The sequence below is a fragment of the Chinchilla lanigera genome, unplaced genomic scaffold, assembly GCF_000276665.1.
Source record: "Chinchilla lanigera isolate Chin_1 unplaced genomic scaffold, ChiLan1.0 scaffold00049, whole genome shotgun sequence".
NCBI classification, from domain to species: Eukaryota; Metazoa; Chordata; class Mammalia; order Rodentia; family Chinchillidae; genus Chinchilla; species Chinchilla lanigera.
Window position 1 is genome coordinate 2808736 of NW_004955450.1, and position 13629 is coordinate 2822364.

At 40.5% G+C, this 13629-nt stretch overlaps 1 protein-coding gene across 2 annotated transcripts in view; it reads left to right on the forward strand.

The window, feature by feature from the left end:
- Nucleotides 1-13629, forward strand: part of Sin3a (SIN3 transcription regulator family member A) — a 65900-nt gene that overhangs the window by 4185 nt on the left and 48086 nt on the right. The window lies entirely within an intron of this gene.

A 13629-nucleotide genomic window follows, 5' to 3' on the forward strand; every position in this document is an offset into this window, starting at 1 on the left:
CTTCGCAGGCCCCGCCTCCCGCTTCCCGGTGGGCGGGGCCTCGGCCGCAGCCGCGCTGCGCCTGCGGGGTGAGGGGGCCGGGAGGGGGTTCTCCCGCGTGCGGTTCCGGGCGCGGCTGGGAGGGGGCTGAGGCCTGAGTCCTCAGCCTGCTGGGATCCGGTTGGCCAGAGCTCGGTACCGAGCGCTACGTTCCTCCCCCTTTTACCCCATTTCTGCCTGCCCCCTGGGTTTCTGCCTCCTGGCCGGGAGGCGGTGCTCAGGAAAGCTCGCTGTCCGGTTTACCTGGGACTCGCGGCCCCTACGTCTGCCCCGCCCTGTGTCCCGCGGGAGGGAGGGGCCGTGTTGGCTGGAGCTGTAAAGGTGTCGGGACAGAATCTTGAGGCTCGGCCATGCCTTATTCCTGGCGCTCGAGAGCCGGAGCATCCCGCAGGGTAGATGGCATCGTACTATTAGCATCGTGGGAGCGTGGTCTCAGCAGCTCTTCTCGGTTGTAATTATGGGGAAGAGGTGCTCCAGGTCTTCTCGGGAGACGAGGTCTTCTCCGGGGACGGTCTGCGGTCGAGGGCTGCTGGCGATGTGACCACGCTTCCGCGAAGGTGGTAGTGGGGGAAGGGCAGTCAGTAAAGCCCTAAAAATGTGGTCGGGACAACCTTTCCTGGAGTTCCCTTGATGAGCAGTGACTGTAGCTGGGCGGGGCGGGGCTTCCTCTGCACCAATGAGGTGGTGGATAGATAGCTAGGCTTGGCCCCTATTTTAGTATTTTAGGACTTTAAACTCACTTAGCGATACAGAGGCTGTGGAAGCTCCTACCTGACCTTCACAGGGCTGCAATTTATAGCAAGAAGGGTTGGATTTACATTTTAATCACAAATCTATTTGTAAAAGTTGATTTTTTAAAAAAATAGTTTACTTCTTGGTGCTGGGGGTTGATCCTAGGGCACAATGCTAAGTGTTCTACTACTAAGCCAAATCCCAGCCCCGATATTTAAGTCAGACTTCAAATAGAATACTCTTAATTTCAACACTTGCATTGGTTAGTGCTTTCACTGTATAGATAGTTTTGCTGTACAAGTTTAACTTTGTAAGTTGCAATCCAAGAAAACTACAGGTGGGAGTCTTTCTGGTTTTACATAATTCTGTTAAACCATCAAGGCCACTTTTCAATTCTACAAAGCCTAGTGTTCTTGGCCTTTTTTAATAGAGTGAAATCTTGGACGAATACACCCTTCTGTTTGTGACTGTACATAGCATTACCCCCCACTGTTGGAGAGTTGCTTCACATTAGACAAGTTTTTCTTCTTCTGGTACTGGGATTGAACCTAGACTCAAGTGCTTCTAGGTAAGCACTCTGGGAATGCTGACCTACATTCCCAGCCTTTTTTATTTTAGTTTGAGACAGGGTCTGGCCAAGTTGCCCAGGCTGGCCTGGAACTTACAGGTAGCTGGGATTACAGGTTTTCACTTCCACACCTGCTAGATGAAGGGGTTTTTTGTTTTGTTTGTTTTTGGTTCTTTGAGACAGGGTCATCTGTGTAGCTCAGGCCAGCCTCAAATTCACTATGTAGTCCAAGTTGGCCTCAAGCTTGTGGCTATCTTCCTGCCTCAGCCTCTGGAGAGCTGCGACTACAGATGTGCACCACTGTGGCCCACACTAGATGAGGTTTTTGCCCTGACTGCATATATGGTTTTTTTCCTATTGAGAAAAATTAAACCAGCTGAGACAGAAAGGTGTGGAGTTCAAGGGTAGCCTGGACTACATAGTGGGACCCTGTATTAAAAAAAAAGTTTTTACATTAATCTGAAAAAGTAAATGCAGAGTCAGCATTATTTATGCACTGACATGGGTGAGCCACAGGTTAATTACTTAGATTGAAGTTTTTTGTTGTTCTGTTTTTGAGAACAGGGGCTGCTATATAGTCAAACTGGCCTTGAACTCATGGTGATCCTCCCAGGTACTGAGATTACAGGCAAGCACCACCATGCTCATCTTGGACTGGACAAGATTTGTGCTTTGCTTAGTAGGGATTGAACATTTGGTGTCCTGCACTATACTCATGAAGAATGTACATCCTTCCTCCTTAGCTGAAGAAGTTGCAAGGGCAGTTGTAGCATCTTAGTGATGGCTGTAATAGAATTGTTGTGGAAACAAAAAACCTCGGTTTTTTATTGATGTTGTAAACTGACAAAGACAGTGGAGAATGATTGACCTTTGAGGAAAGTTTGGTTATTTCCACTATTTGCACTGGGACCTAATTCACAGTGTTAACAGTCCCATGGAGGCTTTAAGAATTCAAGTAAGCATGGTTCACATTCTTCCAATGTCAATATTCTGTGCTATTCTCTCCAGAGTTAAATACCTTAGCAAGATTGCCTTTTGTAATTCAGAAGGGTTTTTAAAAATGTTTTAATTCAGAAGGTTTTAATAGTTCATCTAAAGAGTAAGTTTTTGTGTTTGTTTGTTTTTATAGGAAAGAATTAAGTAGTTATTCGGTAAGATTCCTGACAATGCATATAGTCTCATTTACATCTTCAATGTGTTAAGACAGTATGTTGGAGACCTGTGCAGGGTGTATGTTAGTACCTGGGAATTTCATTTAGAATTAAAAGTTATTACCAGGGCAATGCATAGTCAAATGCAAAGCTTTACAAGAATTTCCATTTGTGGATAATTCCACCAATCAAGAGTTGATTAAACTCTACTTTCTGTATATTTTTAAAAATGATAGTGCAGGCCAGGCATGGTAGCACACACCTGTAATGCCAGCACTTGGGAGGTTGACACAGGAGGATTGCCAGGAGTTCGAGACCAGCCTGGGATAGATAGTGAGTTCAAGGCCACCTGTCTCCAAAAAAAACTTTCTCCAAAAAAAAAAAAAAAGTTGTACAGTACATGCTTTTTCTAACTAGCCTCCTCCTTCCTCTTAGTAAGCAACTATACTTACTGAGCCCTTACTGTGTCCCAGATACTGTTAGGCAGTCCATTTACAGATTTAATTTTCTTGACAGCTTTGGGTGTTGAGAACAATGAAATGGATGTTTTAAAGGTGAGGGAGCAATGGTGCAGAGAGGTCAGAAACAGGGTAAGTGACCAAGCCAGGATCTTAACTCAGGCAGTTGGGTCCCAAAGTCGCTTAACCCTATACTTCAGCTGTCTTTGGTCTAGGAATAGGGAACAAAAAAGAGCAGTTTGGAGCTGGAGATATTGTCCAGCGACACAGAGCCTGCCTTGCACTTGCAAGGTCCTGAGTTCAATTCCTGGTAGCGTCCCCCCACCCCAAAAGGTAGTTTGCTTTTTAAAAATTTTTGTGATAAAACTATACATAACATAAAATTTACCATTTTGATTCTTCTTAAAGGTACAGTTTAGCCCGACATGGTGGTGCATGCCTATAATCTCAACACTCGGGGAGGCTGAGGCAGGAGGATCATTGCAAGTTCAAGACCAGCCTTGGCTACAAAGTGAGCTCAAGGCCAGCCTGAACTGCATAGAGAGACCCTGTCTCAAAAAGACAAAAAAAAAAAAAAAAAAAAAAATTAAAGGTACAGTTTAGCATTAAGTGCATTTATTTAAGGGAAGCAGTACTAGAGATTGAACCCAGTGCCTTTGCACTCAGCTCCATTTCTACCCTCACCTTTTAATTAATTAATGTATTTATTTGACACAGTTGCTAAGCCACTGAGTTGCCTGGACTGGACTCAAACTTGAAATCCTCAGTCTCTTAGAGTGCTAGGGCTACACATCTGCCTAAATAGCTCTGGGTCAATATGGGAAGTCTTTGTCTCCAAGAACTTAACTTTCACATAAGGAAAGGCAAGTAGAAACATGATTTCACTGCATATTGGTAAGGCATGGGATCCATGAGAATCAAGTACAAGCAAGCATAGTGGTGCACACTTGTAATCCCAGGAGTCTGTGAGGCTAAGACAGGAGGATCAGAAGTTCAAGGACAGCCAGGGCAGTATATCAAAGGGACAAGCGGGATGTTGTTGAGTAGTAGGGTCTCTGGGTTTTGATCCCAGGATCACACAGATACAAAAAGATTATAAAGATGGGACTTGAGGTGGTTCTTAGGACAAGTGAGTGGAGCATGGTAGCACATGCCTTAAGCTCAGCACTCTGAGTGGGTGAGGCAGGAGGGTCGAAAGTTGGAGCCCAGCCTGGGCAATTGAGTGAGATCCTGTCTCTGAAAAATAAAAGGGCTGGGAATGTAGCTCAGAGTAAAGGCCACGGGTTCAGAAATGAAGCACAAAGTGTTATAAGGAGTTCAGAGGGAGAATCTCCTTAGGAGGTAGAAGAAGGGGTACTGCATGAGAAACCAGCGAGGTGTGATAGCGTAGATCTACTTGGAGTGAATGTTGAATATCCTTGTATATCTCACTCAAAGTGTAGACATAGGGCACTTTGGAATGTTGGAGTAGTATCATGTTAAAATTGAATTGTCTAGAAATGGCTTTTCCAGAGTGAATGGTGCTTTCTTCAGTTTACATATCTAGACTTTAGGAATCACATTAAAGAAATTACAGGGTAGGCATGTGTTAATATTACCTTGTCTTGCTCAAGAATATTCATATGGTTAATTATTGTTTCTTAATTCTGTACTTTATTCCTTCACATGCCTTCCTATTCCTGCCTCTTTAAAAAGAAGTTAACTTTTATAATTTTTTACCTTTTCCTTATTACAGTTTAAGTACATATATTATGTTAACCCATCCAGCAACATACAGATAGTTCAAAAAATTTTATTTTCCTCATAGACATTTTTCTTAAATATGAATTCTGCTTGTCTTCAGCATTTGCCTAATTATTTTTTTAAAAACACATTATAAAGGGAGCGTTGGTACACTCCTTAATCCTAACTTCTGGGGAGAGTGAGGCCAAGAGGATAACAGGTTTGAGGCTAGTATGGGAAGCTTAGCAAGACTGTCAAAATAAAGAACAAAAAGGGCTGGGATGTAGCTCAGTGGTAGAGTGCCCATGGGTTTGATCCCCAGTATTGCAGCAAGAAAACCCATACATTAGAAAAAAAACCCATGACTTCCTTTAATTACATAAATTTCTTTTTTGTTGTCTTTCTTCAAAAGATTAGCAGCAAGGTACTTCTTTTCAGTCTGTTACACCAAATGTGGAGGATTTTGTCTTCATACTTTATAGGGCAGACTGATGGTCTTTAAGGAGAGCTATACTGGTGGTTCATAGTGCATTATGCTGAGGTTGATTTTTGTTGTTTTCTACACAGTGTCTCACTATGTAGTCCAGGCTGACCTCGAACTCGCAGCAGTCCTACTGCCTCAGGCTTCCAAGTGCTGGCATTACAGGTGTGCGGCACCATACCTGGCTTTCAGTTGGACTTTCTTTATAGCCTCATAACCTCTTCCCAGAATGATGCTGGCACACAGTAGGTGATAAACTGAACTCTAATGGCATGTAAAGCTTTTCTGAGTAGAGGCTACCTCTGTCTAGTTGCATTTGGCTTAAAGGTTAGGCATTTACTGGTGGAGATTTCTAAGTGATACCCTTGTTTTGCCACTCTCCTGTGTTATATTCCCCACTCTCTCTTGTCTCTCGCCCCTGCATGTTACTTGTGTGCACCAGCATCATGACTGACAGCAGACCCTTTGTCACTCCTGCTGATAGTCTTCAGGGCTAGACTTGATGTCATCTAGGCTAGTGAAAGATATACAGGACAGTCCCTTATCTGCAATTCTGAAATGGAAGGTTTTTGTTTGTTTGTGGTAAGTTTGATTCCAGAGCTAATTTAGGAGCACAACCTGATGTAGGCTGTTCTACTTGGTACAGAAATATAAATCTGTTTGATATGGCAAGCTATTCCCAGTCCTGGCTGAAGAGGAATGTATGACCAAAACATACAGTGGATGCTTAAATTTTTCAAAATTATTAGTGAAAGCTAAACATGGTGACACATGCCTGTAATCCCAGGACTCAGGATGCTGAGGCAGGAGGATCACTACAGCTTCAAGTCCAGCCTGGGCTACAAAAAGTGAGTTAAAGGTCAGATGCTGCCTCACACCACACACACAAAAATTACAGTGAAAGATACACTGTCATTAGTCCTCTTGGACTCCCTTTTGGTCCAAACACACTTGTCTGATTGTTCTCACTTTCTAAAGCAGTTCAGAAATCATCTTTCCTGAGTGTCTTTATGAGCTGTGATAAAAAATACTTTGAGTAAAGCTGCTGAGTGCCATCCACGGGAAAGGCAGGCTTATAAAAACATGACACTGGGTCCTCATCCACCTAATTCACTGGATCTAGCCCCATGTGATTTTTAAATCAAAGTGACCACAGAAGGTAAATATTTTGAATTGATTCAGGGCCTCAAGGTAGCCACAGCTGCACAAGTAAAGATACTCATGAAAGAGGACTTCCAGAACTGCTTCAGAAAGTGGCCAGAACAATGAGATATGTGTCTGTGTGTGTGGTATTTTGATGGGAATGTGTTTAAAAAAAAAAATTAAATGTTCACTATATTTTTCGATCATACTCCACACAGTAAATGTATTACATTGTTTTCTTAAAATCTTTTCCTCTCCTGAAGGGTAATTAATGTAGCTAGTGGCCATGCCATATTTCCTCTTGAATAGCTAATAAGGCATCCTTGATTCTTCTCACTTTTTCATATGTTCATCTCAAGCCTTATTTGGTCTGTATTCAAAATACTATCCAGAATTTGACCACTTAGTCCCCCGTCACCACCTCCCCAGCCAGTGCCAGGAACATCTGTAGGATGGAATCCAGTGGTTTTGTTATTGCCCATTTTTACTCTGTTGTCAACACAGAACTCAACATAGACATTTTAAAAACCTGAGTCACGCTGGGCGTGGTGGCGCACATATGTAATCCCCACACTTGGGATGCTGAGGAAGGAGGATTGTTGCAAGTTCGAGGCCAGCCTGGGCTACAAAGTGAGCTCAAGGCTAGCCTGAACTGCATAGCGAGACCCTGTCTCTAAAAGACAAAAACAAAAAACACCCTTGCAAAATCTGAGTCAGACCCTGCCACACTACCTAGAACCATTCAGGACATCCCACTTCAATCCAAGTATTTTGTCCAAGTTATTGTAATCTGTACGTTCGGAGCTGGTGTACTCCCTCTGACTACATTTCTCACTAGTAATCTCCTTATCCTTTTATAACCACACAGCCTTCTTGCTGTTTATTCTTGGAAGACATCAGTGTGTTTGTGACTCAGGGTCTTTGCCTTTGATGTCTCCTCTGCTGGAATGCTTCCCCACTGAATTCCACATGGTATCACTAGCTCCCTCACTTTCTTTACTCAGAACTTAGCTTTTGCGTGAGATATCTTCAGCTGTTATCTAAAATTTCAAAAACCCTTCCCTACCTTTTCTGCTTTAGCACTTGTCATTCTCTAACATTCTAAATACTGTTGTCTTTTTTTTTTTCTCACTAAAATTTAAGCTTTTTGAGGGATAGGATTTTTGTTTCCTATATGGGGATAGTGCCAGTTCCCAGGATACTCAGCACATAGCAAGTGTGTGCTCAAAAAATATTAGAGGATGCATGCATGAATGAATACTTTGGTTTCTACCACAGATGAGGCAGTATGTAGATTCATACGGAGTAGAGTATGCAAGGCAGTAGAGGATAGGGAGGTGATTAAAGATATATGTGCCTATATTGGGGTGACCAGAATTATAACTAATACAATAAAAACCATTCGAGATGTAATACATCTACTTTAGGTTTTTTTTTTTTTTTTTTTTTTTTTTTTTTTTTGGTGGTATTGGGAATTGAACTTTTCTTCTGAGCTATATCCCAAGCATTTTTTTTTTTTTAAATTTTGAAGCGAATGTTGCTGAGTTGCCCAGGTGGGACTTGAATTTGCAGCCCTCCTGCCTTAGCCACCCAAAGTGCTGGGATGCAAGAATGCACAGCTGTGCCCAGCTTTTTTTCTTCCCCATACTGAGCTACATTTTCAAATTTTATTTCAGTTTTTTGAGACAGGCTCTCAACGAAATTATCCAGGCTGGGCTTGAACTTGCCATCCTGCACTTGAGCTTTCTAAAGTGTGGGGATTACCAGTGTGTGCAATCGCACTTTGCTTATTTACCAGTCCTCTTAAGGATAGTCTCAAATACTTATTTTTCAAAATGATTTTCTTCTCCTCTTCCTCCTCCTCTTCCTCTACTTTTTCTTCTGATTACTAGGAATCAAACCCAGGGATGCTACGTCTGTGGTCTTACTTATTTTTTATTTTGAGACTGGGACTTGCTAAATTACCCAAGCTGTCCTGGAACTTGTGCTTCTCCTGCCATAACCTGAGTTGCTAGGATTACAGGCATGCTCTACCACGCCCAGGTGTAATGCTTTCTTTGTAGTTGTAGCTGGTATGGCTCCTGTTGCTCTTTATTGTTTCAGACTATTTTCAGATTGAGAAACCTTGTCGCCTTAACTGAACATTAATGGCCTTAAGAACAGCAATTCAGTATTTTCTTCTTTTATATTCCTTGTTATTTTTGTTGTTTTTTTGAGACAGGGTCTCCCTGGTCTTGAATTGACTGGCCTCAAACTTACGGCATTCTTCTTGCCTCAGCCCCCCAAGTGCTGGAATTACAGTTGTGTACCATCATGCCTGGCTTATATTCCTTACTATTTATACTTGAAAAAAATTTTTTTGGTACTGGGAATCGAACTCAGGACCTTGTGCTTGCCAGGCAGGCATTTTTGCCACTGAGCTATATTCCCGCCCTGAGATAACTTTAGACTTCTTCAGAAAGTTTACATAAAAAAGACAAAGAATTGCCATATTGCTCTTGTTAAGATTTCCCAAGTGCATCTTTTTTTCTTTGTGTGGTGTATGTGTGTAGTGCTGGGGATTGAACTCATTGGTAGAGCACTTGTCTAGCATGTCAGAGGCCCTGGGTTCCATTCTTCAAGTCCATCTTGTAAAACCATGTAACTGAGTTGAAAAATATCAATAAAATTATCGCTAACTTAATTGAACTAGTTTCCTGTTCATTTTCTACCTACAGCAGTAGGAATTGTAACATCAGTATCCATCAGACCCTATTTTAGTTTTTGAGTTTCTTTTTGAGCTGTAGTTAACTACTTGTGAAGACTTCATAGTTTATTCTTTTTTGGAAGTCTTCAAAGGAACAAAGAGAAAAGTTGCTTTTATTTTAAAGAAATAAACTCATTTGGCTTTTAGCATTTATACAGCTAAGATGTTATAGGATCTTAGTTGTCTTATTATTCCTGAATCTTGGAGTACTTTGGTATTTCATCATCCTAGGAATTACTTTACTGTTACTCATTAGTTCTTAAATATGTCCCAGATGACTAAAATAATAGGAAAATGGGACACTGGTGGAATTGGCTAGGAGGATTATGCCATAGTGAAATATGACATCACTGTTACACTTAGTTTGCTTCCTGCTTTGCCCAAAGCGCATGATAGCTATAAAAGTAGTTGGGAGACACCATCTTAAACAATATTTGAGGTATTTCATTTGGGGAATCTGGAGGAAGGGTAGATGACAGTTCTTCATATTATTTTTACAACTTTTCAGCCTTCCTTGAACATACTTGAGAATCCATGATTTTTCATTTTCCACCTATCATGGCAAAGGGAAGAAAACTGGCAGAAGACATTTCCTAATTATTAGAGGAACTGGTAGATGAATGTAATGTGACAGCAGCACTTGTAATGATGGTGGTAAAATTGAACGTATAAGCTTAGTTGCTAACTCACTCTTCAGTAATGATATCTGAGGTGGGTATTCTCAGACTTGAGAATTTGAGTGCACAGTGTACTTCTGAGGAAAAAGGAAAAAGGTCATTTCTGTTCAGGTAGTCATTCAAGAGGAAGGACTTAACAGGGTATTTTCATTTTATTTTATTTTTTTGGTGATGTTTGTTTTCACAAGATTCAAAGTTGTTTCTACTTATTATAAGGGTGTATGCTTTCAGCTTTTAAGATGTTTATAGAACTGGGAGTGGTGACTCATGCCTGTAATCCCAGTACTCGGGAGGCTGAAGCGGGAGGGTTGTTGTGAGTTTGAGAAGACTGACCTGGGCTACAAAGTGAGTTTAAGGCCAGACTGAACCGCGTAGCAAGACCTGTCTCAAAAAGCCAAAAAAAAGATGTTTATGCACCAAGACTTGGCCAGTATTTTTTTTTTAAGTGGAAGAACGCCAAGGACAGCTGCACATAGAAAGGTGACTCGGAAGGAAGCATGGCATAGATATGAAGAAAACCACTGCCTTGGTCATTTGAGTTGGTGCTTGGCAGTCTGAAAATGAGCTTGCAGTTATGAAACAAAGAAAGACAACTTCAACAAAATTATGAACTCTTTGAGTATTATATTTGATGGATGCAATGGCAAAAACAACAAAGACACCACAACACACACACTCCAGATGATGTTAAGTGAGACCTTACCAGAAATATACCTGAAACCTAGAATCAAAATTTATGAAACGGCCATGTTCCAGATTCATACATGACAGTTGAGTAGTTATATTTTAATTTGTGAGTTTTGAGTATTTACATCTTCAAAAATAGGAAACTAGGTTAAAAATATGAATTTGCAGTTTCTCGCCCTCTGAAGGTTAAAAGTGAGCCCTGTGTCATAAAGAAAGCATTGATATCTTTGTACTACCACGATGACCATCCTGTACTGCTTTGGTAAAAACTGTCACCTCTTAGTCACCACAAAGGTATATGCTTAGTGGGGCGTCATTGGGTCAGGGTTTCTGTCTCAACATACTGTTGACGTTTTGGGCCAAATTACTAGTTTGGTGCTGGGCTGTGCTGTGAATGGCTGGTACCCATGAGGTGCCAGTAGTACTCCCTGCCCTGTTATGACAATCAAAAATGTCTTCCAACATCACTAAATGTTCTGAGGGTGGTAAGTTGGGCAGACTCTTTGCTAGTTAAGAATGAGTTCATATTTTGCTGGGCTGTAATTCTAAACAATATGGGAACTCTAGAGTACCTCTCCTTTATTCTGGAGTACATTTTTTTTTTTTTTTTTTTGAGATAGGGTGTTTCTCAACAGTTGAGGCAAAACTTGAACTTACTTTGTAGGCCAGGCTTGCCTCGAACTTGCAGTGATCCTCCTGCCTCTGCCTCACAAATACTGTATTACAGGCATGCGCCACTATACCCTGTTCTCTTTGGCTCTTTCTTTCTTTTTATCTTCCTTTCTTTCTGGTACTGGGAATAGAACTCAGGACCTTGCACTTGCCAGACAGGTGCTATGCCACTGAGCTATGTATCCCTGGCCCTTTCTTTTAGTTTTTGAGACAAAGTCTTGTTATATATTCCATGCCAGTCAATATGCAGCCTAGAACTCAATATGCAGCCTAGACTGGCCTCAAATTTGCAGTCCTCCTGCCTCAGCTTCCCTACTTTTGGAGTTAGTTATAGGTATGCATCATAGCTTCCATTTCTTAGTAGATTTAAACCCAGAGGTAGATTTTTTTTTAAAAAATTGAAGAGTTATTGAGATAAAGTTGATGTACAATAAACTGGACATAATTAAAATGTATAATTTGGTTTTTCCCTGTGTATATCCATGAAACTGTCACAATCAAAATAACAAATTCACACCAAAATGTTTCCTTGTGTTTCGTTTCTTTTTTTTTTTCTTTTTTTTTTTGTTTTTTCTTCGGTACCGGGAACCGAACTCACGACCTTGCGCTTGCCAGGCAGGTGCTTTTGCCGCTGAGCTAAATCCCCAGCCCCTTAGTGTTCTTTTTTAATCCCTCCTTTTGCTCACCCTACCCTATTCCTGAGGCAATCTCAGACAGGGATTTTTAGAAAAGGTTTAAAGTAGATCATTGTGGACAGTTGTGCTGGGATCAGGTTATATTCATTTAAAACTTGGATAAAAGCTTTGCTTTTGAAGAGAAATTTCAGTCTTTGAATGTTCATTTAAATAAACTAACCAGGACAGGTGAGGTTTTATGTGATGTTGACTACCAATAAAAGATATCATAATGGGCATTTTTAAAAATTTAAGTAAAGGAAATAAAATGGTCTAACTCAGGATTATATCAGTGCAAAAGTATGTGGTATTATGGGATCACCAGTAAATTAAATGCACTTAAAGTGAATAAATTAATTGTCCTAGCTTTTGGACTAGGTCAGTGTTTGGTCTGCATATATTGTTACTTTGAGCACAACCACCTTAAAGTGATCCTCATTAAAGCAGTTATTTGTTAAATTTAATCTAAGTGAAAAATTTAAGCAGCTTCTTTAATGTTGGGTTTTTCCTTTGGATTTTAATAAATATGAATAAATGGCTGGATTTCTAGGTGACCAGTTCTTTAGTGTTATCAAAGATGTTTTAGGCTGTAGAACTAGAAAAATTGACCTTTACTTTCTTGTTCTATTATAGTTAGCTTTTACCACTGCTTTTCAGCATTTCTCAGAAATTGTCAGATTTGCCTGTCACATATGTATAAATACTGCATTGTTACTCTAGTGTGAGAAACCAGAAGTGTAATAAGGACCAAAATATATAATAGATAGTGTGAAATGGAAAGAAAATGTTCTAATGCGAAATGGAGCAAGGAGGGGTGGGGGAAGGAAGAGGGAAAGAAATGAGAAAAGAAAGAAAAATGGAAACAGAGCTTTTGTAAATAAGGAGGGGAAGAATAGGGGAGTGGGGAAAAGAATCAAGATATCATGTACAGGCACAGATTCCCTTTGATGAATGTGTTCATTATATATAACTAAAATATACCAATAAACTTAATTAAAAACAAAAAAGGAAATTGTCAGACTTGCTTCCCTGTGCAGCCTTTTGTGGAAGCTCTCTGTAGGGTCCAGATCACCCTGCTATGCTTTATTTAGAAATTATGATTCCTTTGCATGATGGTTTGGTGCTACTTCCCACTTTTTCTTACAGTGCATCCCGGATGACTGTGTAATGTTTATTCACTTTAGTGTTCCTTCTGTTTTCTACCCTAGTCAATCCTTTTTATTTATTTATTTATTCATTTATTTATTCATTCATTTATTTATTTATTTATTTTTTGTACCAGGAATGAAACTCAGGACCTTGCGCTTGCCAGGCAGGTGCTTTTGCCGCTGAGCTATATCCCTGGCCCAATCCTTTTTTAAAAAAATAATTTTGTCTTCATAGATGATTTCTGATAACATTGTAAGCTTCAAATCTGAAAGTTGTACAGTACATCTAATACAGATTGATCATATATTTCAAGAAGAGTCTGACCTCTTGCTCCTTTGCTCAGTTATGTGACCTTGAACAAGTCAGTTTCTTTGAGCGTCAGTTTCCCTCAAAGGAGAAGGGCTCACAGTCCATCTGCCCTGTTTGACAGGACTGTTGTGAGGAGCACATCAACTAGCAGTAATCATGCATGGAAAACTTGGTTGTTAGGAGGCAGAAATTTCTTGTTCAGTCTTGGAACTCTGCCACAATGCACAGGGGCCCCGGCATTTGATAGGCACTTGGTAACTTTGTGGGATGGATGAATTGGCAAAGGTAAATAGCTACTTATTGTCTGTGCATTCACTGAAATATTTTAATTTTATGCTGTATACTTAATTGTATACAACTTGTCTATGTCCTAATTCATCTCTAATTTCCAGGATATAATTGAACTAATTTTTTTTAAAAT